At 42.6% G+C, this 20,374-nt stretch overlaps 1 protein-coding gene across 1 annotated transcript in view; it reads right to left on the reverse strand.

Moving 5' to 3' along the window:
- Positions 1-14,507: 14,507 nt before the first annotated feature.
- Positions 14,508-20,374, reverse strand: part of LOC141409959 (uncharacterized) — a 248,235-nt gene continuing 242,368 nt past the window's right edge. Inside the window, exon 6 of the mRNA XM_074036442.1 lies at positions 14,508-14,868. The gene's annotated coding sequence lies outside the window, so the exon portion shown is untranslated. The remainder of the gene's footprint in view (positions 14,869-20,374) is intronic.

The raw sequence follows: 20,374 nt of genomic DNA on the forward strand, positions 1-20,374 counted from the left end.
CATTTTAAAGGTGAAACAGAGAAATAAGTAATTTATTTAAAATGATCTCTAGGAACATTTTCTTTTGAGTATCACAGTGGTCATATCAGGGCTTCTGGGAAGGAAACAGAATCCAACACAATCAGAAATCTCTGCTATAACATCATATATGCATCTCTGAAATATTTTGTGATTTACAAAAATTGCAGTATTAAAGTAATAGGGTTTATTAGAAAAATAGGGTTTGACTGGTGAGTCAAAATTTATGGAACTATGTAACCAGAGACTTAACAAAAACAGTGATAATCCCAAGAAATATTAGCAAAGTTGGCTAATATTTAAGTAATTGATTATATAAATAATTAAAATATTAGCACAGTTAACTCTTCGCTGGCATTTGCAGCTAGACTCACTGTTTGCTTGTTTGTTAATATCTTGGGATTCAGCATCCTCCTTGGACAGGTTGGTTCTTGAAGACGTTCACAGCTAATAGAGACCAGGGTCCTCAAAATTAAAATGTACCACCTAGAGAGCCTCTTCTCTATGTATACATATGTGTATGTATACATATACAATATGAAATATATAGTATATATAAATAATGTATGTAGAGAGAAACACAAGGGCAATGTCTTTTTCTAATTGACAGCTAATAACTGTATATTATTTATGGGGTACTATGTGATGTTTTGCTATATGTTTACATTGTGGAATGACTAAATCAAACTATTAATATATTCATCACTTCACATACTTATTTTTTTGCATGTGGTGAGGACATTTTAAAATCTAATCTTTAAGAAATTTTGACATACACAATATATTATTATAATTATAGTCACCAGATGCAATATTTTTGCAGCAGCTAATACATCCGTGTTTGTAGCTTCTCTTGATCACTTACTATAGAAGCTACTGAACCATCTTTTCTTGAAGAGATTAAATGCACCTCTCCAGAATTTTTGTTTTCTTAAGATCTTTCTATAGTGGCAAATATTTCTCCCTAATTGTGAGAAAATGCATGCTTGATGGCTTCAAACATCAACGTGCGAAAAAGAAATCATCTGTGAACCAATACAACCTCCATGTTCTGCTGTCTTCTATTTACGAGTTGCCTCTACAGCAGAACAAACTGTTCCTGGCTCTGCGGAGAGCAAAAGTGACATGAGCATAATAGTATAAATACTGCCTATTGGTTTTCAACTTTTAGAATCAGCATATTGACAAGTGTGGTGCCTCCGCCCTTCTCTCCAGTGCTCATGTCTTCACCTTAAGATTGCAGAATCTGCAGATGGAGTCTCTGAGGGTTGGGGTGAGAAGTGGAAGTTTCTGCATGCCCCGAAGCAGAGCTAGGGTGACTGGGAAGGGCAGTATTCTCATTTTGGGAGAAATGGAAGGGAAAGAAGAGGAATAAACGAGCCACAGCCTCATCTGTTATAGACAGAGTCTAAAGTTGATAACACAAATAAAAATGAATACCAGAAATGTGTTATATAGACACATGATGGTAGCTATCAAAACCCCTAGAGGAGGAACCAGTGCAGATTGGTTGTCTTTGGCATAAGAGCCTAGAGGAATGCCAGGAGGGGGTGGAGGAGATCAAGGGACTGTTACTTTTCTCCATGTTCTCCACGAGTGCTCCTAGATTATTTGAACCAAACACACATTCTAATATAATAAAAAATAAAAGAAATTAACTTTTAAAAAATTTGCTCTTACCCTACACAGCTCGACAGGCACTAAGAGGTTCTGACTCTGGGGGGCATAATCATGTATTTTGAGAAAGATCCACAGATAATTTTGCTGTTCATGCCAAGTTAACACTTAATGCTCTGGTCGGCTAATGTGGAGTGAAACTGTTACAGTGTAAAACTTATTTGACTTAGAATCTTTCTTCAAAGACTATTTTACAGGATTTATGTGCTATGAAATGTTCTTTAGGACATGCACACCCATTCCCAATGTGTGTCACTCTCTTGGAGAGGAGGAAAGGGGACTATTTTGGCTGAAGAATACCTTTGGTTTGATTATTAAGATCCCCAACCTGCCATCACTGAGGTAAAAACTTACAGGTCTTTTCTCAGGAGAAGGGACAGCTAGCACTCATTTACTGGCATGCTTTCGATGGCTCACCGTGTTACAATGTATGTAGGCTCAGGCTGTGACGGTCTGGGCAAAGCTGCTGGACCCATGTGGGGCTCTTGCCCATGAAGTGAGCTCTATTGGAATGAGGCTCATGCAGTGCAGGCCAAAGGGTCCCCTGGTTGCAGGAAGTTGGAAGGACTGTATGCACAGAAAGTGCCAGGGCAGGTCTAGTCAGAGTGAGCAGAGAAATGAGGATTCTCTATGTTGGTAAAAATCGAAGCCAGGCCACTCTTATTAAAAAGTCCAAAAACAACAGATGCTAGGGAGGCTGCAGAGAAAAGGGAACACTTATACAGTGTTGGTGGGAATGTGAAGTAGTTCAGCCACTGTGGAGAGCAGTTTGGCAATTTCTCAAAAAACCTAAAACAGAATTACCATTCAACCCAGCAATCCCATTACTGGGTATATATGCAAAAAAAAAAAAAAAAGATCATTATTCCAAAAAGACACATGTACTCATATGTTCATTGCTCTGCTATTCACAATAGTGAAGACATGGACTCAGCCTCAGTGTCCATCAATGGTGGATTGGATAAAGAAAATGTGGTACATACACACATTGGAATACTACATAGTCATAGAAAAGAATGAAACCATGTCATTTTCAGCAACATGGATGCGGCTAGAAGCCATTATCTGAAGCAAATTAGCACAGGAATAGAAAACCAAATACCGTGTGTTCTCACTTACAAAGGAGTTGAACATTGAACAACTACAGACATAAACATGTGAACAATAAACACTGCAGAATACTAGAAGATGGAGGAAAGGAAGAGGAATGGGTGGAAAAACTACTTATTGGGTAATACACTCACTACCTGAGTGCAATATGCCCATGTAAGAAACCTGCACATGTACCCCCTATATCTAAAATAATAATAGAGAAAAAAAATAAAATCTAAGCCAGGCCAAGGGTTTTGAAATTGCTGAGAAAGACTGACTTCAATGCCATTTGTTTCCTTGAAGCCTAGCAGCTTGAAGGGCCATCAGACACTCCAAACTAAGCACATTATCATGGGAGAGGCACCACCCAGCCTATGCTGCTGGGGGAGATGCTGATGATTATCTTCGATTAAAACATCCCTGGAAAGGCAATGAGAAGTGATGGACACAGTTCGAGTCAGGAATCAGAAGTTTTGGATTCTATGATGGGCCAGTGCTTGAGAAAGAGGGTCTTTAGTGTCCCCTGCAAACTATATCAGCCTCTAACGAAAATGTGGCATGTATACACCATGGAATACTACTCAGCCATAAAAGAGGGCAAAATAATGGCATTCACAGCAATCTGGATGGAGTTAGAGACCATTATTCTAAGTGAAGTGACTCAGAAATGGAAAACCAAATATCGTATGTTCTCACTTGTAAGTGGGAGGTAGGCTATAAGGACACAAGGGCATAAGAATGATATAATGGACTTTGGGGACTTGGGAGGAAGAGGAGTGGAGGGCGAGGGGTAAAAGACTACACGTTGGGTACAGTATACACTGCCTGGGTGATGGTGCACCATAATCTCAGTAATTACCACTAAAGAATATATCCATGTAACCAAAAACCACCTGTTTCCTAAAAACTATTGAAATAATGATTAAAAAAAAAAAAAAAGAAAAAGAAAAAAATTCCCTCTATCAGCCTCTAGCGAAGACCTCTGAAATAAACAGGCATCTTAGGGGAAAAAAAACAAAAACAAAACAAAACAAAACAAAAACAACAATGCAGTATGCTTGCTGTGCAAAGGCAGCTTCAAAATGTGTCTCCCTATTGCCCCCTCCAAAATATTATCCCCCCGTGGGCCTTTCTGATGTGGAAATTCTGAAGCAATGTGCTACTCCAGGCAAGCCAGGGTCTGCTATTCGCTGTGCAGCCTTTTTTGTTGTTGCTTAGTTTCTTTATCTGTAAAATGGGGCTGGGGAAGGGGATGAATCCAATGATCTCTAACATCCTTGCCAGCTCTGATATCCCCATTTCTTTTGGGCAAGACAGCAAAAAGAAGAGGTGAGAGGTAATGTCTTCTGACTCATACTCCTTACACTCCGGCTTTCTGGGAGAGACCCCTTCTCCTTTCCAGATGGATTTCTCTGTCTTTGTAGGGAAGGGAAGGTGCGTGCTGCTGGTCAGTGTGGAGGCTTCACAGAAGCACAGGAACAAATATGCAGTTCTTCACAAATACTCAATTTACCCAGAAGTGCTCAGCCGCCTGGGGGGAACAGTCTCTCTGCTGACCCAGATAAGCAGACCTAGGATTCTGTGATGTCGGCATGAGGCCCTTCAAGGTGCCTCTCACCACAGGACATTGGGAGGCTGGGCGGCCCTGTCCAAACACAAACACGCTGGCAGTGGTGTCCCTACCTACACAGATGCGAACATAAAGGAGATTTTTCAGCTAATAAGATCCTCTGGCGTTTGTAGCACTAAGCAGGTAAGGTCATTAGAACTCTTCTTTATAATACATTTTCCCCCTCATTCTGATGGAAGAAAAATAGGTTGAAGGAACTGATTTTATTTCCCATTTAAGTTAATTCAATGGAAGCTAGGTTTTTTTTTTTTTCTTTATGTGTGTGTGTGGAAGGGATGGGGGAGGCCTCAGGGAAGGAGAGTTTTGAGATGATGCTATTGAGTCCCTTGGCTAAAGAAGAAAAATGTCAGGCTTGAAATGGTTTCCTCTGGGGGCTGTTTGTGGAATCAAAACGCCTCTCTGGTTTGCAGTTCTGAAACCCACTACTGTGACTTATAAAAAAAAAAAAAAAAACACTTTCAATTTAGAGGGGGAAAAGGCTACAGCTCCTGGAGTCCCAACTCAGCTGAGGAAAATGCCTCCGGATGATGTGAACGCAGTGGATTTGGATTTCAAACACCAGCATTGATCTCAGCATTGATTGGGGTTGTATTACTGATCTCGTCTGAGCGCCCAGCCCCACCTCTGTCCCCCAGGGAAGGAGGATTGATTGCAGGGTGCAGCTGTGAGGCATGGATGGAAGAGGAAGGACAAAGAGGCCAGTCCCATGATGAGGGAAGGATCCCAACATGCTCTTGCAATAAACCGCAATCCTGCAAATCAAAATCTGATCCTTAGTGATTCCCATCCTCCTGCACTTGGTCAACACTTTTCTCCTGGGAAGGCTTAGTGCTTTGAAGGATGCCCAGGTTAAATCTCTATTTACACCACCACCAGGAGAGGGGTATGTGGATAAATGATTAATCCTCCTCCTCTCCTATACCTGGGACCCTGTGCCCACTAGGTTCCTTGATGGATGAGGACCCACTCTGGACCTCATTCTACCGACTATATCTGGTTCCAAGTGATTGATTAATGAGTTTTTAATTCATTCAACAAATACTGAGAGCCTACTATGTGCCAGGATATTAGCTTGCCTCAGTGAACAAAACAGATACAGATCTCTACCCTCATGAAGCTTATATTCTAGTGAGAGAAGATGAGCAATAAGCAATAAAAATAATAAATAAGCACATTCTCATATGTTATCAGGTGATAGCTACTATGGGAAAGGAAACATAGAGTTGAGAAGTAGAAATTTGAAAGGGCAGAGTAGGAATGCTCTACCACTTGAGTGGGCTTCTTTGAGAAGGGCACATTTGGGCAGAGACTGCAGGGAGGCGAGGGACTCAGCTGTGTGGGGATACAGAGTCAGCACCTCCAGGCAGAAGGAACTGTTAAGTGCAACAGCCCTAACGTGCGGGGGACCTGGGGTGTCTGACGGACACTAAAGAGGCCAGTGTGACTAAATCAGCATGTGTGTGGGTGATTGAGGGTGAGTCATGGATAAAGTCAGAGGGGTTCTGAGGAACTGAATTCTGTAGGATATCATAGGTGATTGTAAGATCTTTGGTTTACATTCTGCAGGCAATAGGGAGCTACTGGAAAATTGAAAGCAGAGGAATGGCGCAATCTTAGTTAAATCTTCTGTGCTAGAAGCTTAAATAAGAAATAGAAATTTAAACTACATCCTTGCCCTCAAAGATTTTACAACCTAGTCAGGGACAGAAATCTTTTAGAAGAGTAGATCAGAGAGCTATAGGGGCACCCAATAAAAATGTTCCATAAACAGGAATGAAAGTGGGTAATGTATACTCTGCTGGTGTCATGGAAGTTCAGAACAAATAGAGGAGGGACAACATTTCTCAAATTCAGTGGATGACATTGTTTGATTAACTACTAAGTGCCTACAAAAGAATAGGCAGGCACTTAACTATGGTATGGACAATATTGTAACCTTTTGGTGAGCTTTCATTGTTTCATATGCATCTTCATTTCCTAGGTGATGAAATGCTAATTAATTATGAAGCTATTAATTGAGTATCTACTGTGTATGAGGAGCCAGGGGGATTACAAGCATGCCTAGATCCATCTCGGCTCTTTACAGCCTAGTAAAAAAGCCAAGGCAAGAGCATTACTGATATTGGAAGTGCTCACAGATGGCCCGTCACTCAGCTGTGGAACCCAGAATGGAAGAAGCCAGCCTCCCTTGCACTTCCTCCCCTACCTCATCTCCCAGCCAGACTTCAATCTCACCTTTTCCTCCCAGTTAACCTGAGAGGGGCCTTCCAGAAAGTGCCATGACATTTCTAGGGTCTCTTTTCTCTTTTGAGCTTTTGTGTCTAGAAACAATTCACACTAGTGAATACATAGCTATGAAGAAGAGTATTTTTGAGGGCTTATGTGGGGTAAAGTCTGGAATGAGGTCTATTGGATATTATCAAAAATATACCTTGAAAGATTTTGCATTGTAAGTCACAGTGGCAGAATAGTCCTGAAGCTGGTGAATTACTCACAGTTCTCTTCAGCCCTCTGATATCCTCATTGTAATGGAAAACTCCTGATTATCTACAATTATGGAGAGAAGTACAAGTCATCCCAAATAGGGATATGCCCATTATTTATGCTGGCTTCAGGAATGTACCTCAGAGTTTCTGATGAAAATTAGTTTATTTGGTGTTCTAGAATTATAAGAAAGATAAAACCAAATAATGATGCTGGGCTATAAAGGCCATCTCAGGCAATACTAGAGCAATGTCTGTTTTTCTAATAACATCATGACAATCTTCTGCTATCTATTCTAGGCAGGAGGAGAGACGTATCATCCTTCAGACTGATGTTGAACAACAGCCTAAGCAGAACTGTCTCTCCTTTTCCTTCTGACTAACATGTTTACTGACAACATGCTGGGTTTTGGATCTCCCAGAAGAATCTGTTTGGACACCTCATGTAAATGGCAGTCTTAATTATTGTCCAGAGAATGAACTAGACCCTCTGCAGTATTAGCTATGAAAATGTTCACCAGGCTGGACAGCCTACAGAATTTTCAAGATTTCTAGAAAAATAAAAATATTACAGTCCCTCCTCCCCTTCCTGGGATAATCAATTTATTCAGAAGCCAGGAATAAGTCCTTACTCCGCATAATCAATTTATTCAGAAGCCAGGAGAAAGTCCTTACTCCACACTGAGCCCATGGAAGGCATTTGGCATATGAGTGCAGATCCTCAAGAGGATGGTAGTCTAGGTAGGGGTTCAGATTCATTGATAAGCATCTGTAAGAGAGTGTTTGGCAGGCGTTAGGACAGTCATGTGCATGGAGTAGGTAGGACATCAACTCTACTGCAGTTGGGACAGGAAGGGAGCCTTGAATTACTACACGGAAAGTGAAGAGGAGATTTCCGGATATAGAACTGTGGGGAGAGGTTTTGGTAATTGAGGGAACAGGAACTCTAAGTAGAGGGAATGGTAGCCAAAGACAGGGGCATACAACCGCCAAGCACGTGCCCTGGGCATGCAGAGGGTTACCTACTGGGTCTTTACCTACTTGCCAGTTTTTCTGTAGGTGAAAGGCTGTGGCAGGAACAAATTCAACTTGTGTTTGAACTCTCCTTGCATCCCCACAACCAAAAGGGCACTACAGGGTGCCAAGAGCACTTCGGGGAGCACCTCCCACCTCCCGCCCACTTTGCACTACACTTCAATGTGGTGTCTATTGTGGCAGCTACTGTCAGCACCACTTTTAACTGCCACCTTTTCTATTCAGGGGACAACTTCAGGAGAGGGCTCTGCTGGCATCCCCAAACTCACACTTGGAATCATAATGGTGCTATGAGGCGAGCGAACACAGTAAGCTGGGGAGATGAGTGATTGCATCTGATGTTGGAAGACTGGATCCTGCAGGAAGGTTGGGGGGAACATCCCCACGGTCACTGTTTATTTGTTTACTTAACTTCAAAATTCTCTCTGGAGCTGCTTAGACAAAGCCTGACTTATCTTCCCAAAGATGAAACACTGGGTAAGACACATGTCAAATGAAAATAGCCTTTTTAGTCATAGTCAATATTTTGTAAAAATTTGACAATCCGACACTGTTAAATTCAAGTGCCTGTCTCCTGGTTTTGGTTTACTTTGTTTGGGAGTTAGGGACAATGTCTCCATGATTATTATGTAGCAAGCATAGTCGTGGCTACAAGGAACCGCAGCACAGCCAGCCGATACTTGGCAGGCTTTCCAACCCCTGAAGGGCAATGCTTCAAACTTTCACATCTTCTGAATCTTCTGTCTCATACACTGGTCAGTTTTCAAATAGCCATTTTATTGGTAGTCTGAGGCAAAATCTTTGTTTTCAGTCCTTTGCTGGAGTTATCCCCCTCTCTGTTGACTTTCTTGATTGACATCTTTATCTCTGTTTGTTCTTGCTTAGCAAGGAGGCTACAGTTTAATACAAGCTGGAAGAGACGTTGGGAGGTTATCGTAAGAGCCCAGGAGAGATGATGAGGACCCCACCGAGGGTGCTGAGAATAAGGATGGATATATGGGCTGAGAAGGGGAATGTCCACAGTGGCTCCGGGTTGCTAGCTTAAAGGACTAGAGAGACGATGAGGTCTAGCACTCGTGCAGCAGGAAAAGGAACTCTCTCACTTGAACCTGTTGGAGTGTAGGTACCTCCAGGGCATCCAGGTAGAGATTTAATAGGTGGCTGCTTATGCAGGTCTAGGGTTCAGGAGTGAGTAGGACTGATAGGGTCAAAGATGTGATTTCATCAGCACTTACACCCACATATGGTCGAGTTCCAGCCTTCTGCCCCCAAATGTTTGCAGTGTCACCAAGAAAACAGGTTCATTTTGATAATTCCACCTTTTATCTTTGTGCCAGAAATAGTCATGACAAAACAACCTACTGATAAGTCAGAAGAAGAATTAAGAATGTGGAACTGAAGAAGAACTATAGTAAGTGGAGGAACTAAGTAATAATAAATTCAAACCGTTGAGCACTGCAGCCACTCACAGTCGCTCTTTGTTCTTCTTCTTGGCCCTCTGGCAGAACCGAGCATCTTGAAGGTCTTGGGGAAAGTCATAGATACCAATTTTAGCAATTTACCACCATGAATTTTCTACACAGACAACAGATTATCAGAGTGCATCTGGCCCAAGGTGCCTGTGGTGGTATAATGAGTTATCACCAGAGTCACTCGAGTGATGATAAAATAGTCCTGGCAGCTAGGATGGGCTGGGAACGCAGGAGAGCGTGCACAGAGTGTGTTGCGTTGGTGGTGCAGTTGCCCAGAGTGGTGCTTCTCTGTGACCCAGTGGCTCCAACATATCAGGAAGCTGGGAAGCTGGGAAGCTGGAAACACCAGTGATGATTCCCTTCCTGAGCCAGAGCACGCTGACAGCTGAGAAACCACACTTCTCTCATCTTTTCAGCCAAACCACGCTTTTGGTCCATTCTGTCACTCCCATCTCCCAATTAGACATCCAGAGTCCACATACCACCTGCCGCTCTAGAAGACAAGTCCAGCTGCCCTGATGTGGACAGGGTTGGTGGAGGTTGAGCTCTCCCAGCCTGGGAGACAGTAACAGAGCAGGTGAGTGCCCCAGAGAAGAACAGATATTAACTGCTAGGAAGGGAGAGAGAACTGCCTTCCCTCAGAAAGACAGAAGGTTTATGAAGTTTCATCACTGGTCACTGTTGTTGTTAGCTTGAGGCGCCCTTTATAAAAGATACGAAGACTTTATATGTGAAGTCAAAGTACAAATTCCCATCTTACGGAGTTGGTTTGGAGGTTAAATGAGAAAATGTAGGGAAATCACATTACATAATGTCTGGTATTTACTAAATGCTCAATAAGTGGTAGTATTTGAGGAATGTAAAGAAATGGTTAAGGTCACACTTCAGACCTAGGTTCAAATCCCAGCACCACCCTTTACCAGCTATGAGTGATAGAGAACGTTATTTAACTTCTTAGAACAGCAGTTTTATGATCTCTAAAATTGGGTTAACTATATCTAACCCTTTGGGTTATTGTGAGTTTTAAGATAAAATATTATAAATAAAAAGCTTTAATTCATAATAACATTAGTATTATTTTTGAAAATACCTGAACAGAGGGCTCATTTTATGCTTTGTATTTTCAGAGAAAATACCCTTCAATAGGTCAGAAGGAGGTTCTGATTGGACCATCTTCAGATCTCTAAACTACAGTGAATCTAAGCTGCATGTTGACCCAGACTAGGGCAGGCAAACCTTTCGGCCAGAGAAAAAAATATTTTGGGCCCTGTGGACCACAGTTCTCTGTCCCAAAAGCTCAACTGTGCCATCACAGGACCAAAAACAGCCATAGACCATATGTAAAAGAAAAAAAAAAAAAGGTGGGGTGTGTCTGTGTTCCAGTAAAACATTGTTGACAAAAACAATGCCAGGTTTAGCCTGCAATCAGTTTGCCAGACTCTTAACTTAGTCATAAACTAACTCACATGTAGGTGCTGGTTGATGTGGAATGGTCAGGGGAAAAGTGGGACAGCCTTCGTGTTCCCATACTCGTCCTCCATAAGATGCCAAGAACTAGGTATTCCACTATTAGAAAGTCAGTCCGTTGAATCAAGCATTGATCCATGGAGGGAAGAAAAGAAGTGCCTATCAAAATGCAAATAAAAGGAATGTTAGATAAAGATTAAGCTTTAATTTGAAGCGGCATATAGTGCACCTTCCTGCTGACTGGCCTTGACTTAGCTGGAAGACACCCAGCACCTGCAGGGGGGACTACTGAAAATGGACTGAGCATGGGAAAAGGGGAACAGATCTGATCTTTCTTGCAGGTCTTCCACATCCAATCTGTCCCCTTAGACTCCCTCCCCTTTTACTTTCTACCTCACTTCCAAGCCAAGATCCCTTCATCACAAAGAGCAAACAAAAGGAGTGGGTCCTTCATCGCTTCTTTGTGAGATAGTGGGAGACTGCTTTCAACAACTCCTAAAGCCTGCATCGTCAGTTTCCAGTTTTTCCCTGTCTTAGAAGAGATGTACAAGGGGACATTTCTTTGTATTCCATGCATTGGGACACAGGTTAATGTCGATGCTAGTATGGAAGTCTTTCTCTTCCCTTTCCAATCTCCCAGCCCCCCCTCCCCACCCCCATCCCACTCATCCAGTGGTAGCCATAGGACAGGGATGAAAAAATAGGAGTAAGAATCAGAATTCAGTGTTGGCCTGGGGACATAGGCTATTTTAGTGTAAGGTCAAAGTTATGGGCAAAATAGGAATTTCACTTGTGGATCCGGCATGGACTATTAGCTGTAGATTAATCTTTGAAGTATAGGATACAGTGGGCAGTGGAGATGATCTCCCATTACTGTCTGGCTGATGGGGTAGGAAGGATATCTACTTGTGGAAATCACTTGGTCCAAGAAATTGTAATCAGTTTTGCTCCCCAAGGGCAGCTACAGACACATCCTTTGGGACAAAATAAGAAGCCCATTCCCAGGGCCCTACTAGATTGCTCTGTGCTCTGTCCTGTAGAAGGTCCCACCTTCATTCCATCACAGAACGGTTGCTCACCATCTTTGTTTCCCAATGTCACCTTCTCTTTGGGTATGCACATCTGCAATATCTTCTTATGCAAACCTTTCCAGGACCACCTGATGCTGCAGGGAAGCTTCTTCTCCATGTATCCACAGGATAGCATCCACATCCCTTTCCTGGGACCTCTGGTAGCTGGAAGGCACATCTATTTCTATGAATCTGCTCCTTCCCCGCTACAACTCCCACCTTCTCAGAACACTACCCAACACCAAGCATTCGTAGGTGCTCCATCAGTGTGTGTGGAATTAATTCGCAATTGACAACTATAACGTTTACATCACATGAATGATGGATCACCTTGCTGTGATGTGCCAGTGGAGGGGATAGAGGCAAGCGCTGGAGAAGGCTGGGAATAAGCCTGTACTAATACCTCTCCACTGCACACCTGAAGCCCTGTGACGGTGAAGAACCCTGAGAGGAGGTGGGAGTACATGGCAGTCTAGTCTCTGGGAGCTCTGAATCCTTCAGCACACCCTTTCTTCCCCCTTTCACTGCTGCTTCCTGCCCTGGTGGCTGTATTTGTCAGCTCAGGCTGCCGTAACAAAACATCCTAGACTGGGTGGCTTAAACAATACATGTTTATTTGCTCATCGTCCAGAAGGCTGAAAGTCTGAGATCCATGTGCCAGCATGGTTGAGTTCTGGTAAGGGTTTGTAGATGGCTGTCTTCTCTCTACGTCCTCACATGGCAGCAAGAGCAATCTTACTCTTCCTCTTCCTGTAAGGCTGCTAACCCTTACGGCATAATCTCACTTAAATTCCCTCTCAAAGGTCCTTGATATGGTTTGGATCTGTGTCCCCACCAAATCTCATGTTTAATTGTAATCCTTAGTGTTGGAGTTGGGGCCTGGTGGGAGGTGACTGAATCATGAGGGCAGAGTTCTCATAAGTGGTTTATGTGTTCTTGTGATAGTGAGTGAGTGAGTTCTCAAGAGATCTGGTTGTTTTAAAAGTGTGTAGCACCTTCCACCTCTCTCTCTCAGTCCGTTCCTGCCACATAAGAAGGCTATTCCCACTTTGTCTTCATCCATGAGTAAAAGCTTCCTGAGGCCTCCCCAGAAGCAGATGCTGCCATGCTTCCTCTACAGACTGTGGAACCATGAGCCAATTAAACCTCTTTTCTTTATAAATTACCCAGCCTCAGGTATTTCTTTAGAGCAGTGCAAGAACAGACTACTACAATCCCATTTCCAAATACTATCCCATTGGGCATTAGGGCTTCAACATATGAATTTGGGGGAACACAAATATTCAATCCATAACAGTAGCTTAGAAACCTGTCTGGCATTTCAGAAATCTTCCAGCTGGATTTGACACAAGTGTAGATGATTTAGCAATCTAGTTCAATTATCTTTTGCTTAATTTAACTTTTTAAGCCACAGTGCAAAGAATGTATTAATTCTTGTGTACTTAATTTAAGTGATAGAAAAATATTCTAGGATTCTTTCCTTACACTTAAGGTGATAGTCATTATTAGGAAGTGCTTCTTCAGGAAGGAGTTCAATTCTCAGGAATTGTGAGGGAGAGAAAGGGGGAGTAAGGCAGAAAAGGAGGGAGAGCTTGAATGTGGGGCATGACCAAGCTAGCCTCTGCTCAATATAATGTATTTAGGTTGGTGCAAAAGTAATTGCGGTTTTTGTCATTACTTTTAATGGCAAAAACCACGATAACTTTTGCACCAACCTAATACAATTGAAAGCTCCACGTCTCAGTACTTGCTTCCTAGAACTCCTAAGTACTCTTATCTCAAGAGAGTCCAATGGAGAAGGAAGCAGGGAAAGGAGAAGAATAAATCCACCATGTCCTACCTCCCGTTGGTCAAATATCTCCCCACTGGGCATTAACTCCCAGACACTTTAGTACTGCAAATGTGTAGATCCCAGTGTGTCATGCCTCCACAGCAGCAGAAGAGCCCCCGGTGAAAAGGTGAGAGTCATGCAGTGTGGGCCAGGTGGCATGATCAGGCTGCACTTTCGCTGGTCTCTGTAGTGGCAGCTGGAGTGGGAAAAGGGGCCCAAAGCCTTGGACAGAGGTGAAGCAAGAGGATGTAAGATGGTGCATCAGACTTGTCCAATATATGGAAACTTCCACCCTGAGTGTGGTTGCTCACCGACATGCACTTTCTATTATGCTCTTATGCAGACATAGATTTTCTCTTTATTCAACAGTTCATTTATTCATTCATTCATTAATCAGTTCATGTACCACCCCAAAGACATGAGTGCTTTAGCAATAAAGTAGTTTTCATTAAGGTATGTGCATTCTGCCATATGCCAGACACTGAGATAAACAGAAATAACCCTGGCTTTCTGGAGTAACAGAAACATCTTATTTACCGTCCTCAAGCAACCTTAGGCTTCCTCCCTGACTTTCCATCCCCTCCAGCCCTACCTCCACTCCTACTTGGGCCAATCCCCACTGCTGGGCTTACAAAGAAGTGTTGAGGCACCCACAAATCTCACACCACAGGGCCCTAAGGCTATGGGGTTGCCCTAGAAGAGGATGCATCCCTTCCAAGGAAGAAATCTTACCTGTGAGCTTGAACACTGTTTTGTACTACTACTTATCCCTCATCCTCATGTCATCATGCCAAGCATTCGTAGGTGCTCTGTCCTGTAGAAGGTCCCACCTTCATTCCATCACAGAACGGTTGCTCACCATCTTTGTTTCCCAAGTCACCTTCTCTTTGGGTATGCACATCTGCAATATCTTCTTATGCAAACCTTTTCAGGACCACCTGACGCTGCAGGGAAGCTTCTTCTCCATGTATCCACAGGATAGCATCCACATCCCTTTCCTGGGGCCTCTGGTAGCTGGATCCTTGGGCCTCTGGTAGCTGGATCCCTGGATGCCAGGGACACTCTGGACCAGATTATGGAATAAGGAGCTCCCCTGAGAGCAAAAGACCATGTGCTCAGCTTTCAGAAATGGATTGTGCAATATTAACTTAATCTTCAAAAGAAAAGCAAGTTCCAGGAGACTGAAAATGCCCCAGTGTCTTAAAGTTTGAGGGCTGTGTGTAGGGAAGGGTTCAAAGGCAATCCTTGTGGATTAGGGAGAGACAGGAAACTAGTACAGGCATACCTTGTTTTATTGTGCTTCATGCTATTGCACTTCACAGATATTGAGGTTTTTAAATATATATATATAAATTGAAGGTTTGTGGCAACCCTGTGTTGAACACATCTATCAGCACCATATTTTCAACATCATGTGCTCATTACATGTCTCTGCATCACAGTTTGGTAATTCTTGAGAATATCTGAAAAATATTTCAAATGCTCCCTCCCCCCACCCCCACTTTTTTTGAGACAAGCGTTGCTCTGTCACCCAGACTGGAGTGCAGTGGTGCAATCTCAGCTCACTGCAGCCTCACCCTCTGTGCTCACGCAATCTTCTCACTTCATCCTCCCAAGTAGTTAGGGCTACAGGAACACACCACTGCACCCAGCTAATTATTTTTAAAGATCTGGTTTCACTATATTGCCCAGGCTGGTCTCAAACTCTTGACCTCAAGCAATCTGCTTGCCTTGGCCCCGAAAGTACTGGGATTATAGGATTGAGCCACTGCACCCAGCCCAAACATCTTTATTATTATTATATCTGTTATATCTGTTATAGTGATCGGCAATCAGTGATCTTTGATATTATTATTTTTATTGTTTTGAGGGCACAAGAAACGGCATCCAATAAGACAGGGACTTAATAAACATTGTGTGTTCTGACTTCTCCACCAAAGGGTTTTTCTGCCATCTCTCTCCTCCTTCTCAAGCCTCTTCATTTTCTGAGACAGAATATTAAAATTGGGCCAATTAATTACTCCACAGTAGCCTCTAAATGTTCAAGTGAAAGGAAGAGTTGCACATCTTTTACTTTAAATCTAAAGCTAGACATAATTAAACTTAGTGAGGAAGGCATGTCAAAACCCAAGATAAGCTGAAAACTAGACCTCTTGCACCAGTTAGCCAAGTTGTGAATGCAAAAGAAAATTTCTTAAAGGAAATTAAAAGTACTACTCCAGTGAACACAGGGATGATAAGAAAGCAAAATAGCATGATCGTTGAGATGGAGAAAGTTTGAGTGGTCCAGATAGAAGATCAAACTAGCCACAACATTCCCTTAAGCCAAAGCCTAATCCAGAGCAAGGCTCTAACTCTCTTCAATTCGGTGAAGGCTGGAGAGGTGAGGAAATGGCAAAGAAAAGTTAGAAGCGAGCAGAGCTTGGTTCATGAAGTTTAAGGAAAGGAGCTGTCTCCATAATATAAAAATTCAAGGTGGAGCAGCAAGTGTTGATGTGGAAGCTGCAGCAAGATCTTAGCAGAAGATCTAGCTAAGATAAATGATGAAGAGGGTTACATTAAACAACAGATTTTCAGTAAAGTCAGATCCGCCTTCTATTGCAAGAAGATGACAAACAGGACTTTCATAGCTAAAGAGAAGTCCATACCTGGCTTCAGAGCTTCAAAGGACGGGCTCACTCTCTTGTTTCAGGCTAATGCATCTGGTGACTTTAAGTTGAAACCAATGGCCATTGACCATTCTGAAAATCATAGGTCCCTTAAGAATGATGCTGAATCTACTCTGCCTGTGCTCCATCAATGGAACAACAGAGGCTGGATGACAGCACATCTGTTTTCAGCATGGTTAACTCAATATTTTGAGCCCTCTGTTAAGACCTACTTTTTAGAATAAAACATTTTTAATACTGCTCATTAACAATGCACCTGGTCACCCAAGAACTCTGATGGAGATGTACAAGGAGATGATTGTTGTTTCATGTTTGATAACACAACATCCATTCTGCCCATGAATCAAAGAGCAATTTAGACTTTCAAGTCTTATTATTTAAGAAAAACATTTTGTAAGGCTATGGTTCCCATAGATAGTGAAATGGATCTTGACAAAGTAAACTGAAAATCTTCTGGAAAGAATTTATCATTCTAGATGCCATTAAAAATATTTGTGATTCAGCAGGGCATGGTGGCTCACACTTGTAATCCCATCACTGAGGCTGAGGCAGGAAGATCACCTGAGGTCAGGAGTTCGAGACCAGCCTGGCCAACATGGGAAAACCCTGTCTCTACTAAAACTATAAAAATTAGCTGGGTATGATGGTGCACACCTGTGATCCCAGCTACTCAGGAGGCTGAGGCAGGAGAATCGCTTGAACCCGGGAGGCAGAGTTTGCAGTAAGCCGAGGCCACGCCACTACACTCCAGCCTGGGTGACAGAATGAGACTCTGTCTCAAAAAAAAAAAAAAAAAAATGTGATTCCTGATTCATGAAAGGAGGTCCAAATATCCACATTAACAGGACTTTGGAAGAGATTGATTCCAAACTTCATGAATGACTTTGAGGAGTTCAGGACTTCAGTGGAGGAAGTAACTGCAGATGTGAAAATAGCAAGAGAACTAGGATTAGAAGTGGAGCCTGAAGATGGGACTGAATTGCTGGAATCTCGTGGTAAAACTTGAATGAATATTCAGTTGCTTTTTATGAATGAGCAAAGAAAGTGGCTTCTTGAGATGGAATCTACTCCTGGTGAAGATGCTGTGAATATTGTTGAGCTGACAACAAAAGATTTAGAATATTTATTCTATAAACTTAGTTGATAAGGCAGTGGTAGGGCTTGAGAGGATTGACTCCAATTTTGACGAGGTTCTACTGTGCGTAAAATGCTATCAAACAGCATCACGTGCTACAGAGAAGTCTTTTGTGAAAGGAAGAGTCAATTGGTGCAGCAAACTTCATTGCTGTCTTGTTTTAAGAAATTGTCACAATCATCCCAACCTTCGGCAACCACCACCCTGATCAGTCAGCAGCCATCAGCATGGAGGCAAGACCCTTCACCAGCAAAGATTATGACTTGCTGAAGACTCAGAGGATCATTAGCAGTTTTTTTAATCAGTAAAGTATTTTTGATTAAGTTATGAACATTGTTTCTTATGCATAATGCTATTGCACACTTAATAGACTACAGTATAGTATAAATAAGACTTTTATATGCACTGGGAAATCAAAAAGTTCATGTGACTTGCTTTATTGTGATACTTGCTTCATTGCAATGGTCTGGAACTGAACCTGCAATTTCTTCAACATATGCCTGTAATTCTTTATATATTTCTGTTTCATTTACTCATTATCTCATTGACTGTGGGCCACCCTGAGCATGCATGGCCACGTGTCATTATTTCCATGTCACAGATGTGAAAACTGAGGCTGAGAGATTAAACAACTTGCTGAAGCTCACACAGCCAGTAAAAGGGCTTGAACCCTGTCTGGTAAGTGCACATCACCTCTGCTCTCAGCCCCCAGTACTCAGTGGCCTGGCCTACCCTGTCCTGTCTTTGTCCCGCAGACCTATCAGCCCAGCCTCAGCAGCTGTAGATCCTTACCCACCATGTGGGAAGCAATGGTCCTTAGGACCCAGGGATTTCCCCTAAGGTACTTTAGCTCTCTCAGTATTGTGAGTGGGCAAAATGCCAGTGATCAGGGCTCCATCTTCCCCTCCCGTGTCCTCTAGCAAGCCCCCTCCTTCTCCCTCACCTAGCACAGAGCCAATGCACTCCCAGTAAATTCAGTGTTTTTCCATTCCAGTGAGTGCAGCCTTTACTTTGATTTGGGTGCAAGCAGCTGCAGGTGCCTCAAGTCATCATGTGCTCTCTTTCCCCCTCGCTCCCTGCAATGTCATCCATGTTTACTTGCTGCTCTGGACTTTAGATTCTGTCAGCATGCCAATCGGTGGGGCCGCCAGGCACCACAGCTGACAGTCAAATCTGTGATGCTGAATCCTTCTTCTGGAAAAAAGGGCTAAAGAGGTTAATACACTCAAGTCAGGATAAACACACCAGCTGTTAGAGTTTCTAATATTTAATATCATTATCAAATAAATAACTCAGGAAGAAATCACACACATACGTACACACACACACCACAAACACCCACAGCCGCTGCTTCATTTACAGTGGTTAAAAAGAATATTCATAAATTATCTTAAAAGCCTCCACAATAGAGTAATGGCTGGGACACAATTAGGGAACATTTGCATATACACTGCTGCTGGTCCCTGCCCAGAGACATCCTCCCCCAGGTCAGCCCTGGAGAGAGAAACTGCGGGAGCAGGAGGAAGGAATATGAGTTCACAACTAGGCTTCCCTCTTGATCTGGTAAGATCTCAGCTCAAGCAAGCTTTACTTCTGCTTTCAATGGAAGATTTCCCTCTGTTAAAAAATATACCACACTTCTATCTACCTACACAATTCAAGATAAATTCGCCTTGTTTCAGGAAAATATATATTCAGACAAACGGCATTAGTAACCAGTTCTGTGGATAATGGATTATTTAACTGACCAGTAAATAGTGTTTTGTTGTTGTTTACTCTTCAATCTACTTTGTGTGTAGATATTAGCCAGAAAGTGATCAACCTCTATTTTTCTCTTGTAGATCTAGCCTTCTGATTCCCTAAACACTAATACTAAGGCTGAGCAGGACAGAATTTTAACAGCCTGTTAACTGTGTCAGGAAATTGTGAGTGTACTTTTTTTTTTTTTCTTTTTTGCCCCAGCTCACTGGCTGCTGTTCACCTGGGCTAAAGGAACAGAAAATGATGATCATCGCATTTGGGGGGAAAAATGAACATGGGCTAATTTTTTTTTAAAGGCTCCAACAAAATGTTTTCCAGGTCACAAAGCACTGAACAAAATGAGCTCCATATATAGTTTATGTTGTATATTATAAGGGAAGCTGGTCTCGGTGACTCTGTTAAGGTTCCATGAACATTTTTTGAGATAAAGCCTTCATTTCAAGGGGCCAGGGTTGAGCTATTTCCCTTCTCATCAAGCAAAAACCTGGCATCCCGTTTGTCTGTCCAGATGTATTTTTGTTTGGGTTTTTACGCTGTTTGATTGAGATCAAGTCATGAATTTCTGCTCTCTGGATGGGCAGAGGAATGACAGTTTATGAAGTCTGAGGATGCATGTAGTTTAGCTCAAAAGCACAGCCAGATGAATTTTGGTGACAGGAAATGCTGCACTGCGTGGCCACAGCAGCCAATATCTGGGGCAATTTCTCTTTTACAGACTTTTGAAAATCAGAGCAGGAGGGTATAGTTTTAATAATCTCTCATAACTGGGGCTGTATGGGTGGGGTGGATCAGATGGAAAGGATTCCAATAATTTAAATAGGACTTTGTTCTATAAGACTTCCATCATAATTGTCCTGTTGACATTGTGTCTGTGCAAAGGCTACAGTGATGACTGCACTGTCCACACACTTTGCATTTAATGCTAGGAGTGGTGGACAGGCAAACGGCTTCTGCCCACACACTTCTGCCTTTGAGTCTTTGAGCTTCCAAATGGCTCAGTGCCTCCTTCGCTCACTCAGACATCTTCTAGGGGC

The sequence above is a fragment of the Macaca fascicularis genome, chromosome 1, assembly GCF_037993035.2.
Source record: "Macaca fascicularis isolate 582-1 chromosome 1, T2T-MFA8v1.1".
Lineage (NCBI taxonomy): Eukaryota > Metazoa > Chordata > Mammalia > Primates > Cercopithecidae > Macaca > Macaca fascicularis.